Raw genomic sequence first — 23925 nt, 5'->3', positions numbered from 1 at the left:
ACAGGACATAAATGTAAAAGGAGGACTGTCTAGGAGGGGATCAGAGGTGGGGGAAGGGAAGGGAGAGAATGGAGATCAGGAGAAACTGAGGGGTGAAGAGAATCAAGGGATAACACTCATATAAATTATATATATTTATATTGTATAAATTCATGTATGTATCTATACATGCATACAACATAATGAAACCAAATACTTTTGGAGGGAGAAGGAAGGGGAGCAATGGAAATATGTAAAGGAGGATGAATTTGTTGAAGAATACTGTGTGTATGAATGGAAGTACCACAATTAAATCTTATCATTGTACAAATATATATCAACTCCAAAATAAAAACAAAAGAACCTGTTTTGGTCAATTCAGTGTCTTTGAGATTTCTCTATGTTGCTGTGTATGTTGGTAGTTAGCTCTTTTGTATTGTGGATTAATATTTCATTGTATGAATATACCACTTTATTCTCCTGTTGATAGATGCATGAGCTATTTCCAGGTTTGGACTATTACAAGGGAAGTTGTGTGCACATTCTTGCGCTTATTTTTTGGTGGACACACTTACTTGCCAAGGAGCAAAATTGCTGTGTCTCATGGACTGTTGATTCTCATGATTCATTGGTTTGTATTTGCAAGTCGGCTATTTGCTAAAAATAGATTAGTAGTCTCAAAAATCAATGCTTGTGACACTTTTGCAGTCATTTTCAGACATGAGCAGAATGCAGAAAATTTGAGCTGCTCAATATGAACTTTGCCAACTGAGGATGGAAAAAAGGCAGTGTAATGTGTTCTTTCTTGAAAATATATAAAGCTTATTCTTTTTCCGCAATGGGGCTTGAACTCTGGGCCTGGTCACTGTCCCTTAGCTCTTCAGGTCAAGGCTAATGCTCTACCACTTGAGCTACATTGCCACTTCCAGTTTTCTGTGGTTAATTGGAGATAAGTCTCATGTACTTTCCTGCCCTGGCTGGCTTCGAATGGTAATCCTCAGATCTCTGCCTCCTGAGTAGCTAGGATTACAGACATGAGCCACCGATGCCTGGCTCAAGCATTTTTTCCTTATTTAAGTTGTACAAAGGAGTTGTCATTCAACAAAGCAGTTTATGAATACAATATATCTTGATCAATGCTACTCTTTTCAATATTCTCACCCATCCCTTCCAATCCAACCCTTCTCTCTTTTCTTAATTTTGTGAATGCATTTTCCACCTTCTTCTCTTTATTTGTCTACCCCACTACCTTTGACCTCTTCCCTTTCAGCAGTGCATTATTGCTAGCAGTGCATTATATGTTAGTGCATATTGCTCAATGATTTTGTTGTTTAAAATGTCCTAAATGTAGTTCTTTTTTATGTTTTTTTATTGTAGAAATACTGTACAGAGGGGTTACAGTTCCATGAGTAAGGTAATAAGTACATTTCCTATTGAGCATTGTTACCTCCTCCTTTGTTTTTCCCCTTCCCTCCCCACCTCTCCAACTCTTCTCTCCCTGCCCAAGTTGTAAAGTTCGTTTTCAACATAGTGTCTTGCACATCTCATTGTTACAATGAGTCAACCTATATCCTTATTTCAGCATTTTGTTATTTCCCTTCCCTTCCCCAAATCAGAAAAATGTATATATAAGATACAGGGCACTGGAATCAAATACAGTGAAAATAGGGGTTATATTAATGTAGTTCTATGGTGCTGTCTAGTCTTCTGTGTACAAGAAGGTTAGGGTATGTCTTATGCAGAAAATGTGAGTGTTTGATAAATTCTATCCAGGAATGAGTTATAAGGCTTTAGCCTTTGGTTGTGTTAATGAGTCAATAATATGTATTAAATAAAGTATATTTAAACAAAAACTACATATAAGACATGTTGCATATGACCAGGTGAATAGAAGCTTCCTAGAAGGAACCTAAACTCATATTTTCCCTAAGAACAATGACTCAGTATTTACTGTTCAATTCACTGGTCACAGTGACTTTATATAGATCACACAACTATGAATAATGGAATCCACTGTAAATTCTGGTCAAATAAATGTTGAATGATTTGGTAAAGTGGTTCTACCACCTGGAGAACGCAAACCTGTCCTTGTTCAAGCCATACCCAGACCAATGAAATGAACATTTCTAGCATAGAGATCCAGAAACAAAGGTCTTAGAGCCTTTTGGTAGTCCTACCGAGCAGCAAGCAGTGGCCATCACTGATCATACAGAGAGAGGACAGGACGCCCTTAACATATACACAGTAGTTACTTAGTAGCAGTTAAAACCTTTACTTGAGTGTGCTCTTTTTGGTGTCTTTTTTTCCAGAATATTTTACTCTCATTGTTTATAGCTCATGTTTCTAAAAACACAGTCAATGGGAAAAATTCTCTTGACTGGAAGGTAAATGACAAGAACTATCTCAACACCAAGGTAGAAGTCATTCCTGGACATATTGGACTTAGGCTTGGTTATTTAAAAAAGTGCTAATGACAATTGGCATGCATGCAGAGCTTGTCATCCTAGATCTCGAGCTAAGGGAGGGAATAGAAGCTTGTAACAACCACAAAGTCACTGTAACAAGGAGACAAAGGTGAGGATTGGCCACCAAATGCAAAATAGCACTTAAAAAACCAGGAAATATCTTCTCCCAAATTCAGCAATGTCTCATTCTAGGCAGTCTGCCTGAATTTAGCTAAGCAAATAAAAACTCTACTGTCTCAAGAAGATCTGTTCAGTTGTCACAGTTATAATCACTTAATCTCTTGGGTTAAGTGATAAGTGATAAGCTCACCTCTCATTCACTAAGACGTGCCAGAGATGTTAAAGATACTTCTTACCTTTGTAAATTTGAATGTATCTTGTAAGAGATATTTTGAGGTAAGGCAAATATCCTATTATTCCTCAAACTTTCACTTAGGTTGTTATTTTTAACCTCTACTTTGTAAATGAAGGAACCCATGCTCAGAAAGGTAGAACAACTTGTTGAGCTCATGATGTTGGCAAGTAAAAAACTGGAAATTCCACTGGGTGCCTGTGGCTTACATCTATAATCCTAGCTACTCAGGATGCTGAGATCTGAGGATCACGGTTCAAAGCCAGCCCAGGCAGGAAAGTCCATGAGACTCTTATTTCCAATAAACCACTAGAAAACTGGAAGTGGAGCTGTGGAGCGCTTGCCTTGAGCTGAAGAACGCAGGGACAGTGCCCAAGCCCAGAGTTCAAGCCCCATGACTGACAAAAAACCAAACAAAAAAACCCCCTGGAAATTCCTACTTCACGTATCCCCTCTTAACAATGGCATTTCCTGAAAAACCATTCTTCATGCATACTTGCCAGTGCCTCATTCGTATGTCCTGAGCTCTTCCCATGGCTTGTGGTACCTTCTGGCACCTCTCAGTCACCGTGCCCATAATAAATACAGGACATCAGCTGCCCTGGATCAGCTCTTCACAGATCCTTGAGCCAAACAGATGTTGCTGGAGAGATTCTCAGTAACTTTGCTCTCAATGAGAATGCTCTCATTGCACTTTCCATTTCATCTTCATGGTCCCAGAAGAATTAAGCTGCAAGTTCCCTGGCAGTGACCTGTTCACTATCATATCCATATAGGCTTCCTGCACATCCCTGTATCATTCCAACCTATCAGTTCTAGGATTACTTCCTTAAAATATTTACATCTTTGTCCTGGTTTTACCTTTAGGGGGATCCATGCAAAGATTCATGTGAACTTTTGTTTCTCTTCCCATTTTGGTCCCCCTACCAACCCCTTATCAATCCTGCTTAAAAATTATGGTCTCCCAAAGTGAGTCCAGCTTTCAGGTAGAATTCAGTTCAATGGAGGGAACTTAGAGGCTAACCACAGCCTCATACGTAACCTTGCTAAGTTCTAAGGAGCTGTTCTGAGGCTGGATCTCATGAAGCTTGACCTCTCTTAGACAGGGTTTGAGAATATGTTTGTGCTAACATGGGGAATCTGAGGTATCTGCAGCCATCACAGTTTCCCCTTATTTCTTTCGTAGGAGCAAGTCCTAAGTGGAATGTGGAATATTCAAGTTGGCCCTAAGCCATGATGTTGAGATGCACACATCTTTTGAGCCAGCCTCTCAAGTGGGGCTCCCTGGAAACAGACTTTAAGATGACCATCTATATGTATATGTCTTATGAAGGTAGGTCTCTAGAGGGAAATGGAGAAGGGAAGAATGCAAGCCGGAGACAGAAGGAGTAAGCAAGGGTGGAGTTCCAGGTGAAGTTCCAGTTGCAGATGAAATTTCAGCCTTAGCTGAATCCATGGGCAAGGGTTTGTTCTACTTCAAGGTCAGGGAATAGGGATTTCATACTCTCTACTAATAGATGGCAGATATACAGATATTATTTTATTTATACTTGGCAGTGCTTGTAGTAGTGCAAGGGCACTGAAGTAGGTTACAGGTATGAGTAGTAGAGGTGAAGTATGCTGGAAGTAGAAGCCTTCATACACCCAGAACTGGTACATGAAGTCGATTCAGCTGCTGTTGCAAAATAGCACTGAGTGGCTAAAACGTGGTAAATGTATTGCATTTATGGAGGTTGGAAATACAAAATCAAGGTGTCAGCATGGTTGGTTCTGTGAGCCCTCTCTCCCTGGGTTACCACATAGCTGCCTTTCTGATGTTCCCTCACTTGGCCTTTTCTCTGTGCCTAAATATCCATGATGTCCCTTTCTATCCTTATAGAGATACCAGATAACTTGAGTTATAACTCTACCCTAACGGCTTTGTGTGACCTTTATTGTGAATTTTGTGGCTCTATTTTCTATTTCCAAGAGGTTCACCTGTGAATTTTAGGGAGACACAATTCAGCCCGTGACAAATAGAGTGAAGGATCTGAAGCTGAATGGGTAGACTCCCAACAGTATCTTGGTGGAAAGAGCTCACAGAGACTTCTTAGGGAGCAGTTTATATTGTGGGTTTGCAGTGAACGTCCCATCACCAGAATCTTGTACCAGAGTTCTGATCAGCCTGTGCCTGTACTCAAGAGCATGGCCAGTCTCTGCATACTCCCCCATCATTAGGGATGAAGGACTCTCTCAGAGCTGAAAGGACCTCTAAAAGATCTGTGCCCATCACTTTGCTGGAAGGGCAGACTGAGGCCATGGCTGACTGCTTCCATAGAAGTCAGTGTCTTTATGGTAGCTGAGCTTAACTCTAACCTTAGCGGGGGACAAAGCTGGAACTTTTTTTTGGATGCTACTTCTTTAGCTGTAGAAAAGTAAGTCTGGCTGTTTCCCCCCATCTGATTTGTGAATCTAGGGTTGTCAGGAATGCAGCCTTTTCCTTGGGGTTAATGATACTTTCAACAGCCCACAACACCCAGTGGGCACTCGACTTAGCCTCCGTAATTAAGCGACTCCATAAGCAAACAAGAGCTTGTGAACTTTCGTGGCTAGCTAAATATTTTTAAGCAGAGATATATCTTAATTAAGGCTACTGAGTGGTTAAGCTGGAATGGGTTTACTTCCATTCCATTATGCTGTAGGAAGCTAAAAAAACTCACTTTAAAAAAAGATTAAAAATTATTTATATTATCTATAAGATAATATTTATTTATATTATCTATAAGTAGTTCTACACAGGGCTTTCAGTTCAATGTGTTAGTTTATGAGTATAATGCATCTTTGTCAATGGCATCCCTTCCATCATTCTGTTGTGGGGAGGTTTTGGCAGTGGTGAGTGGGAGAAGAGTTGGTGATTAGATGTGTCACCTACAAAAGGCAATCTGGAAGTGGAAATGAGTTAGTAGAAAAGTAGCCAATTTGTAAACTGTGGTCTACAGAACTCACAGATGGCAGAATAAACTGATAAACTAAAACCTGCCTGACAACAACATAAGAACAAAGGGCTACAAAAGAATGAGGAAGTAAGGAGGACGAAAGAATAAGGGAATAAGGACAGACACTTAAACCACTGACATCAGGCCTTATAGGAAACAAAAGAGACCCACCAATCAGAAAGTCATCTTCAAGGACTCCAGTTCTATTTATCCTAAGGCCAATCTCTGTAATGTGGAAGATGGCACAAGATGGTAGAAATGAGGTGAAGTGCTGTCTTCCTGTGGCATGTCTATACTATGTGCTCTCTTTCTCTGCCATATTTCTCTCCTAATAAACTTTCCTTTCTGCCATATTTCTCTCCTAATAAACCTTCCTATCATCTTTTACTTATGTTTGTGTTTTACCTTAATTCTCTGGCCAGATGAAAGGACTGGGGTCAATTTAGCTACTTTAAATTTCTGGTAACACTTTGATGTGTTGGCTGGGAATTTAGGGATTAAGTATGTCCTTTTCTAACTTCTATTCTTCAGAAGGTTATCGTATTAGAGTTACTGAGACTTTTTTTTGCTTGATCTTTTTTATTTACTTTTGTGCCAGTCTCAGGGAGTGAACTCAGGACTGGGTTCTGTCCCTGAGCTTTTTTTTTTTTCTTTTTTCCCTCAAGGCCAGTGTTCTATTACTTAATCTACAGCTCTACTTCCAGCTTTTTGGTGATTAATTGGAGATCAGAATCTTAGAGACTTTCTTGCTTGGGCTGGTTTTAAACCACAGTACTCAGGTCTCAGCCTCCTAGGATTATAGCCACAGCAACTGGTGCCATTTTTTTTTAAGACAGTGTCTTGCTATATTGCCAGTCTGTTCTTAACCTATTCTCTTAACATTCCAAGTTGTAGAAACTATAGATTTGCACTGCCAGACCTATCTAGGAATTGGTTTCTGATGATGGTTGCATTTACATTTCTTATATAATAAATTACTCCAAAGTACAACCGTGTTCTCTTTCATATGACTTTGTGGGTCAGTGGCTCAAGAAGGGGTTGGTTGAACTATTCTTCAGGTCTCACAGATGAGTGTCAATTGGGGTTGTAGATATGGGGGTAGGGTTGCTATTCTGGGCTGGAGTCCAAGATGGCTTCCTCATGTGGCTGCTGGCCAACTGACTAGGATAGCAATCTCAAGGTGGTTGAGGCTTTGGAAGTTAAGCAGCATCTTTTATGTTGCATTCTGTTAAGAAGTGAGCCCCTGAGGTGAGCCAAGTTCAAGGGAAGAGGCAGATGCTGTTTCTTGGGAAGAATGCTAAAAGAACTTGCAGAAATATCCTGAACACATAACAGCAGTGGTGTGAATTTTATAGATTTTTCTGGTAACTTGAGAGAAGCCAACCAGATGCCATTTTAAGCCTGAGGCAAATGCAGTTTTGTATGTTTAGAGGAAGAGTCATCTCCCTCTTGGGTCTCATTTGTCTAATCCTGGCATGTGCTCTCTTAGTGAAAGGAGGCAGGGTAGGTGCTGTGTGACTCCAATGGAGTTCCTGCTCACTATCAAATACATGGAATACATAGGAAGCTCACAGGGGCCTTAGCCTCGTGACTGGGGTTGGGGGTGAGTGGAGTCTAAACAAGGATCAAAGCAACATCTAAATAAAGATCTAAACAAGAATCCCTGGACTTGAATTAAGGGAGTAGAGATTCTGCATTTCAATCTACTTTGTACCACATTAATTTTCTATACATGTATCTCTTAAACTTATGTGTATAATTCCTTCTTTGATTCCTTTCCCACTGAGAGATAGCTCTCTATTCCCTCATGAACCAGGGTTCTGTGACTATTGGACCCTAATAACCCAGTAGAGAGGATAAAGTATCAGTTTCTCCCTTGAGACAGGAGATATTTAAATCCAGCTACCAGGCAGGGAGGAAGCCCACTGGCATGGAAGATGCATAGATGTGAAAGGAACAAGGTCATATAGGCTACAGTCTATTTGATCTAACAGCTGACAGACAGCCTCACCTGGGAGTGAAGGGCTTAATCATATTACACTGGATCATCTGTCCCCAGAGTGCTGCCCACACTGACCCCATGGAAGTAGACATAAACTGTTCCATCATACCCTGCTCACACTACAAAGTGGGGTTGTTTTATATTAAGCGGTAGGGTGATTTGTTCAGTAACAATTGGTAACTGGAAGATTTCCAATGAAAAGCTAGTCTTCTCTTTTCCAGCAAGGGCTCACCTACCTGAGGCTATCCCTTGTTCTTCTTGGCCTGTAATGTATCAGGACCAGGAAATGTTAGCAATAGCATAACAGAAGGACTACTTTGAAATCACCTATAGTCACTTGATGATTTCCCTTCCTAATTCAGATTGCCTTGTCCCATAGGCAGAACACTTAGCAGTAAGTAGAAAATACATTTGTCTCAAAACAAAATAACCACCCAAAAATATGTAACTCACGTATAAACTATTAGGGGAAATCCCATCTATCTGACCCCACTAAAATCAAATAATTTTCTTCTTACCTAAATGCTCTTGTGAGTTGGATGTGTACTTAGGAGGTAGAAACAGGAGAGGAGTGAATTCAAGGCTAGCCTAGCTATATAGTGAGTTTCAAGCCAGTGCACTCTTCATAGTGAGACTTTGGCTCAAAAAATGAAACCCCCCCCCCCCCCCGTCCCTGACCCATGGTGTTAAGGTTTCTTCCTTCTAGAATTCAGGGATTTAGTTAGTGTTTTCCCATATCATAGTGTTCTTTGCTTTAAGGCTACCCCAGTATTATTTCTTGGAAAGAAGTATGTTGTATGAGCAGTCTAGGGATGTGTTGAACTCTTTTTCCCTCATCCACATGGCTCAGCTGTAACAATCATATTCATACAATATGATCCCACTGCATTGACTGCATTTGGAGGCTGTATGTATGTAATTTAGGAAGTCAGTGTTGAGCTCACCTTCAGTTCTGTGTCAGGGTGGCAGGGGAAAAGTGAAAAAACAGAGATTCCAAAAGAAAGATGCAGCCAGATGCAGAGCTAATCAGGGGTTAGATAAACAGAGGACTCTTCAAGACTCTGCCCTCCTGGGGCTTGAATGATATGCTTTCTCAGGGATCCCTGGATTCTAACCATGAACGTCCTATTTTACACATACCATCTGAGCCAATTTTTGTTGTTTCATCTCATTATAATATGTAGAATTGCTGTCCTGGGGTTATACTCCCTGCTTTACAGATATAAAATGGTGCATGAGGTGTGATCTGAGCCCATACTTGCTCATCTTTGCTAAGCTCTCAGGTAGGTTCTGAACAGACAGTAATGAGCAACATAGAGTACTGCAAGTGTGCCTTCATCTGCCCAGGCCTTGCGAATCTGTAGAGAACTGCATCATGGGAAGTCCTCAGGACCTTCGCATGGTACCATGGCAACTGTGGATGCCATAACCCCAGTATACCAAACTTCAACACTTTTAGTTCCAAACAAGGAAGAAAATAAGAAAGCCACTAAAATTTGTTTTGCTCCCTTCAAAGGTCATTTTTTTATTGAAGGGAAAAAATAATAAAGTCACAGAATTCTTCTTTTATAAAACAGATTTGAGGCCATACAGTGATCTTTTAAGTAAGGTGGAGATGTACAAGTAAAGCACAGAGGAGAATAAAACTTTGAAGCTACCAAACAGGAACCCAGGAATGCTTCTATTTACAATACCATCAATGCCAGGGACAATGGTTGAATGATAATTAATTCATCAACCATGTGATTATCAAGTATCTACTTGTGTCCTGAGCACTAACCAGGTCAAGGTTGTACAGTGTATGGGATATGAGCATCTGTTATGTGTATTCATAAAATCTCATCATCCATCAGCAGCATCAACATAATGTGTGTGCCTATTTTCTCTTTGCCAGGAGTTTGGAGAAGCACAAGGAAGTGTGAAATGCTCCTCATGCTCTTGATAACTAAGAAAGCACATATAAACTTATAAACTCTAACACAAAGTGAGCATTCACAGTTCTTGTGGACGTACAAGTAAAGCCTATTCATGACTTTAGGACTCCTGGTTGGCAGGAGTCCTGTGGGGAAAGGTACATGGAGTAGGTGAGGTGTGACTTATACACTAATTGAGAGATTATTGCTGGACAGGGAGATATAGGAAGGGTGCTGACAGTAGAGGGACAGTAGAAGCAAAGGTGTTGGGATACAGTTTTTACTGTCTTGATGACTATCTTGGCTAGATCCCTGGAATGGGAAGCCAGGTTTGACTGCAGAGACCTAGAAGGCTGAGTTCTGGATGTTACTCTGCAGGGAATAGGAAACCACAAAAGGTTTGGGAATTAGGAAATGGCTTATGCAAAATGTTTCTTTATAAAGCTTCTTCCTGCATGAGTTGACAGAGTGGATGGAGCCTTGGAGGCTGGAATGTATGGATATTGTAGTAACAGAGGACAACGTGGAAGAGGCTGCAAGTCAGTAGATGAACCTAACCTGAGCAAGTCACTGCTTATATATGGCTAAGAAATGGTGTCAAGTTGTATCCACCCAAAGGAAAAGACAAGAGTAGACGTATCAAGAGGCTTAAGAAAATCTACCTGTCAAAGCTTATGTGGGATCAAGAGCAATGTTGCAGTCCTGGGCACACAGTGCATGCTGAATGCTTCCTGCTTCAAGTCCTCCATCTCTCTACCTAAGGCTCTTTCTAGTGTACCAGATCAAAGCTGGGCAATGGCTCTAATGATGGTGGAATTTGACAGAAAAGCTTCCATTTCTTCTTTCTTTTCCTAAGTGGATGCAGTCTGAGCTGCACTACCTACTGTCTCCCAGTGTCTCCAGCATGACTGATCCATAGAGGCCCACAGTGTAAATGGACCTCATATCTTTCATTGGTTATCTTCCCTGCCATACTTCCTCTACTATTCTTGGGTGCTTCAGGGGACCACCTGAGAAATAAACTGCTTATATTCAAATGATCATTTCTGGAGGACTGTAACTGAAAACAAATAGATTAAAATACTGTTTTTGTAATGTAGGCTTTCTCCTCAGCCTTAGAGATTTGCCACCCTTCTGTTTGGACAGGGAACTTTGATTTACATCTAGGTGATGCCAGATATAGACATTTTATTTCTGGCTTGCTCTGTGAGGTGGCACAAGTCCCATGCTTGCTCAGGGCCACCACCCTCCTTTGAGTGTGTTTTCTCTCAGTCAGGAGAATCCTCTTTGTACTGGGGTGTAGCTTAGTGACTAGCATAGTGGTTGTTGTGTGGTATTCTGAGGCACGGATGGATCTAAGGATGGAGGATAGGTGGCAGCAAAGGCCTGGTCATGTAAGTTGGTCCTTCATGTCCTCCTTTTTTCAATGTTGGAGATGAATTTTAGGTTCCCCGCTCTGGGAATTTGAAAATCCTTTTCTAATCTCAACTGTTTTCCAACCAACTGACATCTCCACCCTTGAACCTAGCACCTTCTACTGTCATATTGCTTCTAAACTGTCCACATAGTCAATTTTGAACAATTAAAGACAACAAAGAGATGATTCTACTAAAAACAAGCTAGAGAGGACTTTTCAGTTATATATCCCCTTTTCTGTACAATTTTTTTTTTGGTTAGTGCATGTACATAAAAGTGATTTGTTAAGTCCTTGTCTTTATCTGAGCCTGACCCAACTCTGAGTTCTTGGAGGAGGAATTCTCAGGGACTAAGGTGGTTTCTAATAACTTGTCCTAAAGAAGGCAAGTTAGCCCACACCAGAGGAGCTATTAAATGCACAGTAGGAGTCAAAATGTCAGTCAAGATGTAATTATGGGTTTTGAAGAAAAAAAGTAACCAGAACTATTAGTAGTATCATCCCTTGGATTACACAGTAGACTGTTGTAAGACCAGTGAAGGAATTTTTCTTAGGCAGTTTGAGTCTCAATAATGTTTTGAAGCCTCTTCTGCAAGGTCACTGTTAAACTCAAATAACAACTTGTTTGAGGGTCTAAAGTGGACCTCTGTGAATGCAGCTATCAGCATAAAATCTTCTGTTTCTTTTCATTTTCTCTCTGGACCTATCCTTATTGAGAAGGTGACTTTCAGGGCCAAGTTAAGCAGCAACATAAATAACAGCATGTCTGTAATTAGCTTTCATGATGTCTCAAGAGGGTCTTGACAGTTTTCCCTACCCTGGAGACTCCAGAGGACTCAGAGAAGGTATTCTGCACCAGCAGTTCTTGATCACATGCCGAGGAGATAAAGAAGTCTCTCCATGAAGTGGCAAGAGCCTTTGATGAAGGGATGAAAAGGATTTAGCTGAGACAGGAAAGGAGTTAGATAAAGGAAGTAGGGGGAGACCATCGGAAAATCACCTCCCTTCCCGTGCCCACTCCACCTAGAGTAGATCTCTATAATTTATAGCTAAGACAGAAAACATATTTGATATATGTCTGAAAAATTTGAACTGTTACCTTTCTTGGATCTGAAATGATGAGGAAGGTGTGGAAACCCAGAAATGAAATGAAAGCAGGTTGAAATGGAGTTGACTAATCAAGCACACCAATGTGAGTTCTTCCAAAGGCAGACAATCAGCTGGTTCTGAACAAGAACTTCAGGATGAGACTATGGATGCAGTAAGCAGGAGGGACAGCCTTGGCCTAGTGGGTCATGATGTATTGTTGGAGCAGCTAGGTCGATTGCCATCCACCAGTATCAAACAGCAGCCAACAGAGGCATTTGTTTCCAATGGGAACAGTAAACTTAAGTACCTGGAAAAGACTACCATGGTGGCATACAAGGTAGCTACTGCTATTGCAGCATTCAAAATAACATTTTGGTACCAAGTCTCTACCAAGCCCACCAGCATTTCCCCAAACAGCACAATCACCACTGCTGCTCAACATCGTGCTAGCAGCCAGTGCAGTAACAGAGTTAGTGATGAGGTATTTGGGGATAACATGATTACCTAGAAAAATATAAGAAAAACAAATGACAGGTTATTAGGTCATATATATATGTATTTATATATACAGATATATATATGTCTAATAGAAGATCAACTGATGAAAAGTCAAAACTTTTTTTTTTTCTGATCCTGGGGCTTGAACTCTGGGCCTAGGTGCTGTGCCTCAGCTCTTCAGCTCAAGACTAGCACTTTACCATTTGAGCCACAGCACCACTAGATCTCAGTCTCCTGAGTAGCTAGGATTACAGGCATGAGCCACCAGTGCCCAGCAAAACATTTTTGTATACAACAGAAATACTGAATCAGAAAATGTACAACAGAACTTCTCTTCTGCCACAAAATTATAAAATACCTAACACAACTGAAATGGGCGTTTTTAGACTCTAGGTCTGAACTCCTGGAATTACAAATATCAGGGCTATTCATTTGTCCCTAGATGCTAACTAAAGATACATGGTGAAGTGTAGAAAAATGAGGTTCCTTATGTGGCATTAGCATCCGTGGGAAGACACTTCATCTTCAGTTATCCTTCAGCTATAAATATGAGCTATAGATTTAAATAGACAACTAGGGATGGGGATATGCCCCCTTTCAGTCATAACTGTATTTTGGTGGTCAGAAATGGTAGCAGATGGTCTTACAGCTCTTTGTCTTAGGATTGGTTGGGTGGGGCCTGGTTAATCATTATGTCAGTCATTTTTTTTCCTGAAGTTTCTGGAGAAGTTGTTGCTGTCATCACTTGAGAGGAGCAATCAGGAATCCTTGAGATGACTACTTCAGCCCAACATGATCATGTTCATTTTGGGGGGGGGGGTCTTTCCTTTGAAGCTCACTGTTGCTTGAGAATAGTTTCATTCTATCATCATGGTGATACCATCAATCAGTCCTGTCCTTCCTGGAATGACTACACAATGAATGACTACAGAGAGAATGACTTACAGCAAAGACACAAAATGGAGCCAGTGATACTAAGTTTTTCTTCTGCTTTTAGTTAATTTGTGTCCCAAATAGGGAGTCACAATGTCTTTCAGCAAAAGCAATTTTTAAGTACATACTAAATAATGCTTAAAAATTCACATGAAAAAAATCATGAAATCCTCACTAAATGTAACATTCTGTATAAGTAAAGAACTGAACTGCATTTTAGAGTGTATTTTTCAGTTATCACTAAATAATCCATAAAATACTAGCAGGGTATAGAAATGAGTAGAATGAATTGGACAGATTTTTACGGGTCTTATGGGGGTTTTGCCTGTAATACTCATGAAGCATTGAACTCAAGCTCTCCTTTCCTCTGCCTGGCCATCTTGTACATTAAGCTGACTTGTGCCTACTTCACTTTGGCGTGTCAGGTAAGCACAAGGCATCTCCTTCCATAAGGTGGATACAGCACACAACAAATTAATAACAGAATACACGTTATAGCTATAAAAGTATCATAAGAAAGTGTAGCAACACTTGATAATCTTGGGATGGGGAAGTTTTCATTAGCAAAATGTGAAATTTTGTTTCAAAAACAAAATGCAGAAGACATACTTGATAGAATATGATAGAGAGCATTGAATGGCAAGTTTTCTATGACACGTATTTGGCAAAGGACCAAAAGTTGCAATAGAATCGGAAAATATTTTCAATGTAATAGAATTTAATGATTATAAAAAAGAATGTGGCTGAGTCACAAAATACACTCCAAAGTATAGATGAAATACCTTCTATTTTACTTCCCCGTGCCTCATCTTATCTCTTCTCCCAGGCCTCCATAATTTTGCCCATTCTAGCAAGTTTTACATGACAGTCTCATCTGGATAAAATGACTAGATTTTCTTTCTCATTTCTGTCACTTCCCATGTTTTCCCTAAGATGCAGCTAGGTATGGGGAGAGGGTGTGGCAAGACTGACCTGTGACGGTAAGGACAAGTGGAGGATTGTTGTGTTGCCTTCTGGATCTTCCTTCATGGTCCCAGGCTAGTGATGGCCAGGTTCAACTGTTCCTAGGCCCACTGATCCATTCCAATTGGCATCTTCGATATCTTAGGTTCTACTTTCTCCCAGTTTGGTCATTGCTGGGAACCTTTGATAGCTGACCCAGTCCCACTGCTCTCCTCATTGTGGCTTCACTAGAGGTTCATCTGTGATTTCCAAGCCTTGTGGCCCATACTCTATCTCTCATGTAGGTGATGCTTTAGCAGGCTCCTTGTCCACCCCTTAGGGCTGCAGTGAACTCAGGGTTCCATGAGTCTGGATGCCACACAAAATGATGCCAGATAAAATACAAGGTATCCAGTTAAATTACAATTTGAGTAATGACAAATGATTTTTTTGTGTGCATTAAGTATCTCCCAAATGTGGGGGCATTCATTACACTAAATAAAAACAAGTCATTCATTTTTTAAATTGGGTATCTTGTATTTTAATTGATAAAGCTGTCAAAACCAGCCACAGGGAAGCTTGCGAATGTTAAACTGCCTGGTCATCTTGATGTGTGTGCATCTCAGTTTGACCTGCCAGCTGAGCATGTGGCATCTCAGGCCACAGAATGGGTAGGAAAAAAGACCAAAGCCCTGCTGTCTTTCCTTACCCATCAGTTTATATACCAGTCTCAACTCCTTCAATACAGGATAGTTAAGTATCTCTTTTTACACAGACTAGAGATTCAACTCTTTTCTCCCTGCCTACCTGGATTTCCCTCAGTTCTTCTATACTCTTTAAAAGCTAAGGGATACGAAATATCCTCTACACAAAGCCCAGATTTAGAGCCCATTATCTTGCTGTGAATTAAAACCTTATTTTAAATGTTGAAAACTGAACATTAATTTGTGGAATCACTCCTAACTTATAACTGGTCTTCAAGTCCAATTGTAGCCACATTACTCAGGGGAAAGCTGCTGAGGTATCTTTTCTTCACATGATAGAAACATGATTTTTATACAAACACAAAGAGATGGCAAAGATTGTGTGTGTGTGTGTGTGTGTGTGTGTGTGTGTGTGTGTGTGTGTGTGTGCATACACACACATGCATACGCACTCACATGCACCAATATAAAGTTTGAACTCAGGGCCTCCTACTCTGCCATAGCTTTTTTGCGCAGGGTTGGTGCTCTACCACTGGTAACTTTAGCTGAGTAATTAGAGATAAGACTTTCACAGACTTTTCTACCCAGGCTGGCTTCAAACTCCGGTCCTCAGATCTCAGCCTGCTGAGTTGCCAGGATTATAGGCATGAGCCATCAGCACCCATCTAAAGTCTTTTTTTTTTTTTTTTTAAGCAGCCAGGTAAGAAGTTTGTGTGTGTGTGTGTGTGTGTGTGTGTGTGTGTGTGTGTGTGTGTGTGTGTGTGTGTGTGTGTGTGTGTGTGTGTGTGTGTGTGTGTGTATGAGAGAGAGAGTGTGTACACTGGTAAGGAAATAGCAATCTTGAGTTAGCTCAAGAACAAACGTGTGGTTAAGAAAATTTCATCTTTCTAGGGGTTTAATAGTGTGGAAGGAGTTCATGGTAATGACTGTGGGCTGATATTAGGGACATGAAGGATCATAATAGAGTTTTAGACAGGATCTGTGCATGTATAAGGTTGCCACCCCATAGTTTTAAGAATTTGCCTAAGATGAAACCCATGTGTACAAAGCTTTAAGTATGACCTGTTACATTAAGGTCAGCCTAAGTTTCCTTCCTGGGTATGTAGGTGGAACTTCACTAGGAGAGTTAACTTTTGAAACTAAAAGTTAGAGATGGGGCAATAACTAAAAATGAAAAGCAGCCTAAAACCCCATGAAAATGGGAATGCTTGTGAAAACTAAGATTACATGGAACAAAATAGATCTATTTTCAGCATTTATTTATAAACTTGTTTATTTATATTTGTTTTTACATTTAAGATGTTTGCCTATTTCTCTCTACAATGTCTCACTAGGCAGAATAGGAAAACAGAGATGAAATAGGAAGGATAATAGAATCCTAGCATGTTATTTTCTTTTTAAAGCTAGGGTGTTACTAAATGGCACAGGCTGACTTCAAAGTGTCCGTTTTCTTGCTATAGCCTCCCAAGTGTTGGGATTATTGGCTTGCAATACCATGCCTAACTAAACTAATTGCTTTAAGAAAGGTAAAACAAACTGAGCTGAAGACAAAGCCTTTCTGTCCTAAGGGATGAGTTAAATCAGAGAAAAAGAGTAGAAATCTGAATATTACAATATATAATTTTCTCATAGTATTTCTTGTTTAACAAGTAGGAGAGAAAAGTAAATCTTTTTTCTTACCCACAAAAGGTTCATGTCTGAGACTTCTATAACAAATGGCAGATTACCAGGAAAAAGGCATGAGGGCCTTCAAAATATAAGACTTAAGATGCAAGGAAATCTGTGTTTTTATGGATTTGGTTTGAAAAAAGAGTGGACAGTCATGCAGAAATATGACTGGAAGTAGGGAATATGAAAAATGGATAGGAATAATCAAGGACTGCTCAGATTTTTATTGATGTCACTGTGTCTCCAGATATAAGGAAAGACCTTTTCAAAGGAGGATATTAAGATGTACTTCAGAGTAAGGTCAGATACATTTATATATATATATATATTTATATAATATATAATATATATGTAATTGTAAAAATACTGTATAGAGGGCTTGCAGTACATGACTAGGGTAATGAGTACCATATTAAAGGTAATGTGTCTTGATCCTGCCAGGGTATAACATTAGATATTTGGACAAGTATTTGGGGTTCCCCACGTAAGCATTAATTTTAACAGATGATGAATATTTACCTAAGCCCCAAAGAAGCTTGGTAGTTTTTTTTTTTTTTTTTTTTTTTTGTCAGTTGTGGGGGCTGAACTCAGCCTAGGCGCTGTCTCTCAGCTCTTCAGCTCAAGGCTAGTGCCCTACCACTTGGGCTACAGCTCCACTTCTGGCTTCTTTTTTGTTTATGTGGTGCTGAGAAATCAAACCCAGGGCCTCATGCATGTGAGGCAAGCACTCTACCACTGAGCCAACCTCCTAGCCCCAGCTCAGTAGTTTTTTTTAAGACATGAGATATCAACTTGGTCTTAGACACAAGGTTTTTTGTTGGGCAACTTTGGACAAGTGAAATTTCTTGACTTCACTTTATCAGTGAGGCCAATGAATGAGCAGAACTGTGCCATTCATAAATGTCTCTGCGCTTATAAAGTTCTAATAAAATTGGATCTGTGTTTTCCTCTGGTCTTGAGCAGTCTCATATCATTGTACTTGGACAAACACATGTTTCTTTCTATTTCTGCGAGATGATAGCTGGCTCTTTGGCATCTCTTGTGCTCTACAGTCCTTCTGGCAGGGTTCTTCCTGTTGACTCATTAATCTTGGACTCCTATGATTGTAGAGACTAGTGCTTATCAGGATGGGTCCTGGTGGCCAGAAGGATTTGAGGTAAGATGAGGATGAACGTGAGGGAAAGAACATCTTAATGAGTTTGTGTGATTTACATGAAGATAAGCAGAACTTAATAGAAAGCCTCCTTTCTTCCTTCCTCTTCCTGTCTTCTTCCTCCCTTCTCCAGCCAATCTCCCTTCCAGTTTGTGCTACTTAATTATCATTGCTGATAAAGACAAATGGCAAGCATTCAGCTCCAGAGTGAATGAAAAGAGAAACTATGGGTGAGTCACCCAGGGACTTCTTCCAAACCTCTCTGGAAACTAAGCTGTGTGGGTTTTTTTTTTATGACTTCTGTTCTCTACAGAGACTCTAATTTCCCCCATTGGCAACCATTATGATGCTTTATATAGAACAGCAAAACAGCACAGCACATTAACCTTTGCAAATGACACAGTCAGACGGTGACACAGTCAGCGAGTGCCTTCGTAAGCAGCAGGCTCTGATGCAGACAAGAAAATGAAACACAGCTTTAGGATAGATTGCTTTGTAAAACTCATCCCCTGTGGCCTAAGAACACTTTGGAAAAATTATAGACAGTGCCAACTTTGTCTCTACCTTCTGGAGGTGGGCGGGTGGGTCATTACATGTTCCTACAGAAGAATTTGGGCCCTGCACAGTTCTCAAAGCCTTCTCTGCTGACACCTTGCTCTGACTGGTCATAGTTCCCCTCCCCTACCTCCTGTGGATTATTGAAATAGAATTGCTACTGGACTCCCTGTTTCTACTCTTGATCCCACTGTATATTTTCAAGCCAGCAGTTAGTAGCTTAGAAACAAAGATTATATCATAGCTTCCATTTCTAACTCTGAGTAGGAGACATTGCCTATCCAATGCCAAATGGACACAAGCGAGGTGCCCCAGTAACTTCTTTTCCCTTTTTCTAGTCTGTTTTACCTAGAATGACCTTAGCATTGGCTGTTCCCTTTGCAGAGAATGTTCTTCATCATGTTTCTGCAGGATAGGCTCCATCATCTACTTAAGGACTTCATTTAAATGACATCTTTTCAGTAGGGTCTTTCTTGACCACCTGATTTGAGAGGCAGACATATGCATCACATTCCCTGCCCTCTTCCCCAGCACTTATCCTTATCCAACATGATATTTTAAACTGTATTGAACACTATTCTATTCATTGGTTACTTGTTATCCTCAAAATAACCACGTTTACATGCTAGATAAATTAATATAGGGAATATGATTTTGTGTTCTTTATCTTCTTAAGGTGAAAATAAGCTTCATGAAGATGGGATTTTTGCCTCTTTGTTCTCTGCTCTTTGGAATACATTCTTTATTTTTAATTATTTGTTTACTTACTTTATTATCCTTAAGTAGTTCTACAAAGGGATTTGAATTCAACATGTCAGTTTGTGAGTACTATGCCTGTTGATCAGTGTCAACCCTTTCATCATTCTCCTGGAATATATTTTTTAGATTGGTGCTTTTCAAATGCTATTGTGTCCAAGATTGACCTGGAATCTTTTTTTTTTTTTTGCCAGTCCTGGGGCTTTAACTCAGGGCCTGGGCACTGTCCCTGGGCTTCTTTTGTTCAAGGCTAACACTCTGCCACTTGAGCCACAGCACCACTTCTGGCTTTTTCTGTTTATGTGGTACTGAGGAATCGAACTCGGGGCTTCATGTATGCTAGGCAAGCACTATACCACTGTACCTCCTAACTCTTAGAATCTTTTTTTTTTAAGGCTTTTTAGCTTTGGCATAGGACCTGAGAATTTTCATCTCCACCAACCCCACAGGTGATAGCAATATGACTAGTACTATGACCCATATATACCTGCATAGTAAACCTGGAGGTGATATGTTGGAAGGCCACCAAGGTCAAAAGTCTAGTGCTGAGCTCCTGGTGTCAGAGTCAGAGGGACCAGCTTTAACATACAGATATCTGGGTGTCTATTTCAGAGGTTGTGATTTAGTGAGTCAGAAGTGGTGCTTAGGAGTCTTGTTTTTACAAAGCTTTAAAGGGTATTCAAATATGCAGCCAGAATGATTTACCATAGATAGAGAAAAATTAAGAATTTCCTGTATGTGCAAATGTGATTCTGATTTTGCCAAATTATCATCTAGTGAGTACAAAATGAAAACAGGCATCTCAATTGAAAATCAAAAAAATTCCTCCGTTTTTCTCATTTACATCATTTGGTTGGCCTCCAAAGCTTTAATGATTTCAACAGAGAAAAAAAGGAAAATGTGTATAATCATCTTAGAACATCCCTATTCATCACTTAAAATTTCTATTTAGTATTATGGAAATAACACAAGCACATGGTAAACAATTTAGAGAGTGAATATGCAAAGACATGAGAACTTTCTTTCCATCCTGGATACCCAGTCTTGCTCATTGGAGGAAATAATTGTCAACTGTGTTTTGTGGATATTAAAAAAACCCAACTGCTATACACATAATACATACCTATCGATATACATATTAAAATATGTGTTAGGAAAATGAAGGAGACTAGACCTCAGAAAGAGAGGGAGGGTAGCAACAGGCTAGATAAAGGTGGCTAGGAGAGCAGGTGGCCCCTCAGGGGAGAGGACCCAGTTACTCCTCGTGCTTTTCCTCTCCTGGGTTTTTAGCACCATATGTTAGGAAAATAGAGGAGAAAGAAACAGGCCGGACTCTCCATCTTGACAGGCAAGGACTATTTATTGAGGCAAACAATGGCAAACAACCTTTCCTTGGGATCAGAGGTGATGGAAGGGGGTGGGGCTGGAGTTAGGCTTTTATGGGGGTGTGAGCAAGGAGACAGAGGTTATTGAAAAAACCATTAGGTCTGGGGAGGTGGGGGCTTTTGGTTGGGCCCACAGTGGAATGTTTATACCCTGGCTTAGGTGGATTGTCCTGCCAGCATCAAGCAGTCTGTGCTGTATCTGGTGTTCTGCCTGACATTTGTGTACACCTAGGAAAATAGGGTGGAGTGGGTCAGTCCTTCAATATGTACATACATGTTTTCTTTGTAAAAATAGGAAGACATATTAAACCCTGTGTACCAACCTTTTTCTTATCACTGAAAGTCTTGGTTAGCCATGTTTGACAGACTCTATTTTTATGTTTTGGGTTCTGGGGATAGAACATAGGGATTCCTATACTCTGCATGCTATCCCCAGTGCTTTGGGGGTAGTTTTGAACTCAAACTAGTACTTGACATCCTGTGCCTGTGCCTCCTGAGTGCTTGGAGGTTGATTGCATTTTTACCTTGAGATCTCCATTTCTACCTGCGTGGAATGTTCCCCATGAATCTGGTTTGGCTTTTAACTATGTTGGAAGTAACATAGTATGTCTTTCCAGGCTAGACTATCAAATGGGATACAGCTTCTACGTAGTCCTTTTGAGGTGTTTGCTCATGGAACCTAATCTCCATGCTGTAAGGGAGCTGAGAGACCACATGGAGAAGTTATGTTTAGGTTTTCTGGCCAACAGTTTTAGCTGCTGTCTCAATCAACAGCCAAGCAACCAACCACCAGAAACACATAGGACCTGTAGACAATTTCAACCTCTAGCTTTCAGGCTACACTAGCATGAGGCAGAGAGGAACTGCTGTTGGAGCTCAGAAAACAATTCCCCAAAGAATGGTTTGCTGACATGAGAAGCATGAGTGAATTAAAAGGAGCTAGGCAGACTTTTGAAGATGCCTTAGAAGCAAGGGCTTTCTAACCTTCTCTTGGTTTCCCCGTGAAGTACAGGGGAACGGCTGTCTTTGAAATACCCTTATCTGACTGAGGAAACTTCTTCTGAAAGAAATGCAATTGTCTTAAACTCTCTCCCTAGAAATCCCATCAAATAACCTGGAACCTTATCCACAGAAGAGACAAAAAGTCTCCACACTCAGACTTTTCATCTGTTCTTCTGACAGAAGCTCTGAGAGATTATTTGGAAGACTTCGTTTGCATAATATGACATTGACCTTGCTTTATTCTCCCCCTGCTTCAAAAAGATCTCAAAGCAAACTTGTCCTAAGTTCTCTAGACTCATTCATAAGCCTCTAAAAATAATTTAAGCTCTCTTGACATTGCCTACATTCCCTCATTTTCCTTCCTCCTATGAATCAAGGTACATAACTCTCAATTGGGCTACTCTCCTATATGCCATTAATAAATTCATACGCCCTTTTTTCCTATAAATCTGTTATCACTTCATTTAAGCAAATCTCTAGAAGTCCTTCCCTCTATACTGCAAGGAAATTGGAGACTAGAATTTCCCGATCCTATTTAAGGCCTTGCAGTAGTAGATGTGTTATAGCCTGAGCGTCCTTTATGGATGCTCTCAAGCTAGTCACTGGGTTAGGGTAGGTTACCAATACAGCAAGAACAAACACATTTTCACATCATCAATGTTCATTTCTCACATTCCAATCCAATGATGTTCAAGTGGCTTTCCTTCATAATGTTACTCAAAGATCCAGTTTCCTTCCATATAGTGACCCATCCTTCAAGGGCCTCCTTAGTATCCTTTTTTGCATTTTCTTCATTTCTCTGGCCTATGAGGAAAGAAAGAGTTTGGATAAATTAGGTAGAGCACTGTATGGCTTGGCTTTAAGTAAGAAACATTCCTCCCCCCCCCCCCAGTCTTATTGGCCAAGACAAAAACATATAGCCCCAGCCTAAATACAACAAAGTCTAGGAAATATAGTCTTCCTAAGTACCTAGGGAGAAGAGAACAAATTGATGAGCATCTAGCCTGTTTCTGCCATACACTGTGTTTCCATATCTTTTCTGTGAATGGGGATAGGAGTGTCAGCCTCACAAGGGTGCTAATGAGGAAAAAAACGGTAATAAGTCGTATTATCACTGATGGTATTAAGGCCTGGTAAGGTTCAACTGTAAGACTACCACATATTTCAGGCAGAAAAGAATTTATTGGGGGAGAACAAACTGCCAGCCAGTATTAAAGAGAAGAGAAGAAAAAGAGGGTGGGGACTGTGAGTGAAAGGAATTATGTAGGGAAAGGTGGGAGGTGTAGCCACAGTCCATAGGGAAGTAATCTCAAAGCCTGGGGAACCTGGGGAACCTCTCATTGTCCAAAGGAGGCTTGACTGAGGTGGTTTAGGAAGATGACTCAGGTGATTGACAGTCAGTGATTACTGGCTTTAGGCAGGTGATTTCTGGTAATCCTACATGTCATTCATAAAGAGGAAGTTGGGGGCTGTTCTTCCAGGCAGACCTAACAGACTGTACATGTTTTAGGTACAATCATTCACTATATGATGTATCAGTCAATAACATATAAATGGGTGGTTTCATAAGATTATAATGGAGATGAAAATTCCTTTCGTCTAATATTTTAACTGCATCTTTTAAATGTTTAGGTACCCTGTAGTGACGGCCTACTCGACCAGCGAGGAAAAACGACCACCACTCCAGGAGTCTTCTCAGATCACGCTTTATTGGAGAGCCTTTTAGTTGTAGGAGAGCTTGGGCACGAGAGAGCGTGCACCCGAAACACAGCCGCTTATATAGGGAATTCGAACACGGGTCTTTTCTATTGTTGGTCGCCTGCCTTTTACCGTCACCAGGTGTCATGGGATTGGCTGGGGACACTACCGGGCTCGCGCATGCGCACAGCCCAGGCGTCCCGCCAAGCACCGTCTGGAGTGGTAATCCTCAAAACTGCAAGGGAGTGGGCGGAGTCTCGCCTCGGCTCCCTACAGTACCCAAATACTTGTGTTACGTTTGCCTACAGTATTGAGACAATAACTTGCTGGAAAGATTTGTAGCCTAGGAACAAATAGGCTAACCCATACTGTCCAGGTGTGTATAGGTTACATCTGCTAGGTTCAGGCAAGCATGACCTATGATGTTGGCACAATGACAGAA

At 40.6% G+C, this 23925-nt stretch overlaps 1 long non-coding RNA gene across 1 annotated transcript in view; it reads left to right on the top strand.

Annotated features, from left to right (window-relative positions):
- LOC138803690 (uncharacterized) overlaps positions 1 to 23603 on the top strand; it is a 62437-nt gene extending 38834 nt beyond the window's left edge. Inside the window, exons 2-3 of the long non-coding RNA XR_011365005.1 lie at positions 3983 to 4129; positions 23418 to 23603. This is a non-coding gene — a long non-coding RNA (uncharacterized lncRNA). The remainder of the gene's footprint in view (positions 1 to 3982; positions 4130 to 23417) is intronic.
- Positions 23604 to 23925: the final 322 nt, after the last annotated feature.

The sequence above is a fragment of the Dipodomys merriami genome, unplaced genomic scaffold (genome assembly GCF_024711535.1).
Source record: "Dipodomys merriami isolate MVZ:Mamm:240054 unplaced genomic scaffold, mDipMer1.0.p SCAF_346, whole genome shotgun sequence".
In the NCBI taxonomy this organism is placed as follows: domain Eukaryota; kingdom Metazoa; phylum Chordata; class Mammalia; order Rodentia; family Heteromyidae; genus Dipodomys; species Dipodomys merriami.
The sequence above is the reverse complement of the archived record's forward strand: the minus strand, read 5'-3'. Positions and strand labels throughout refer to the sequence as shown.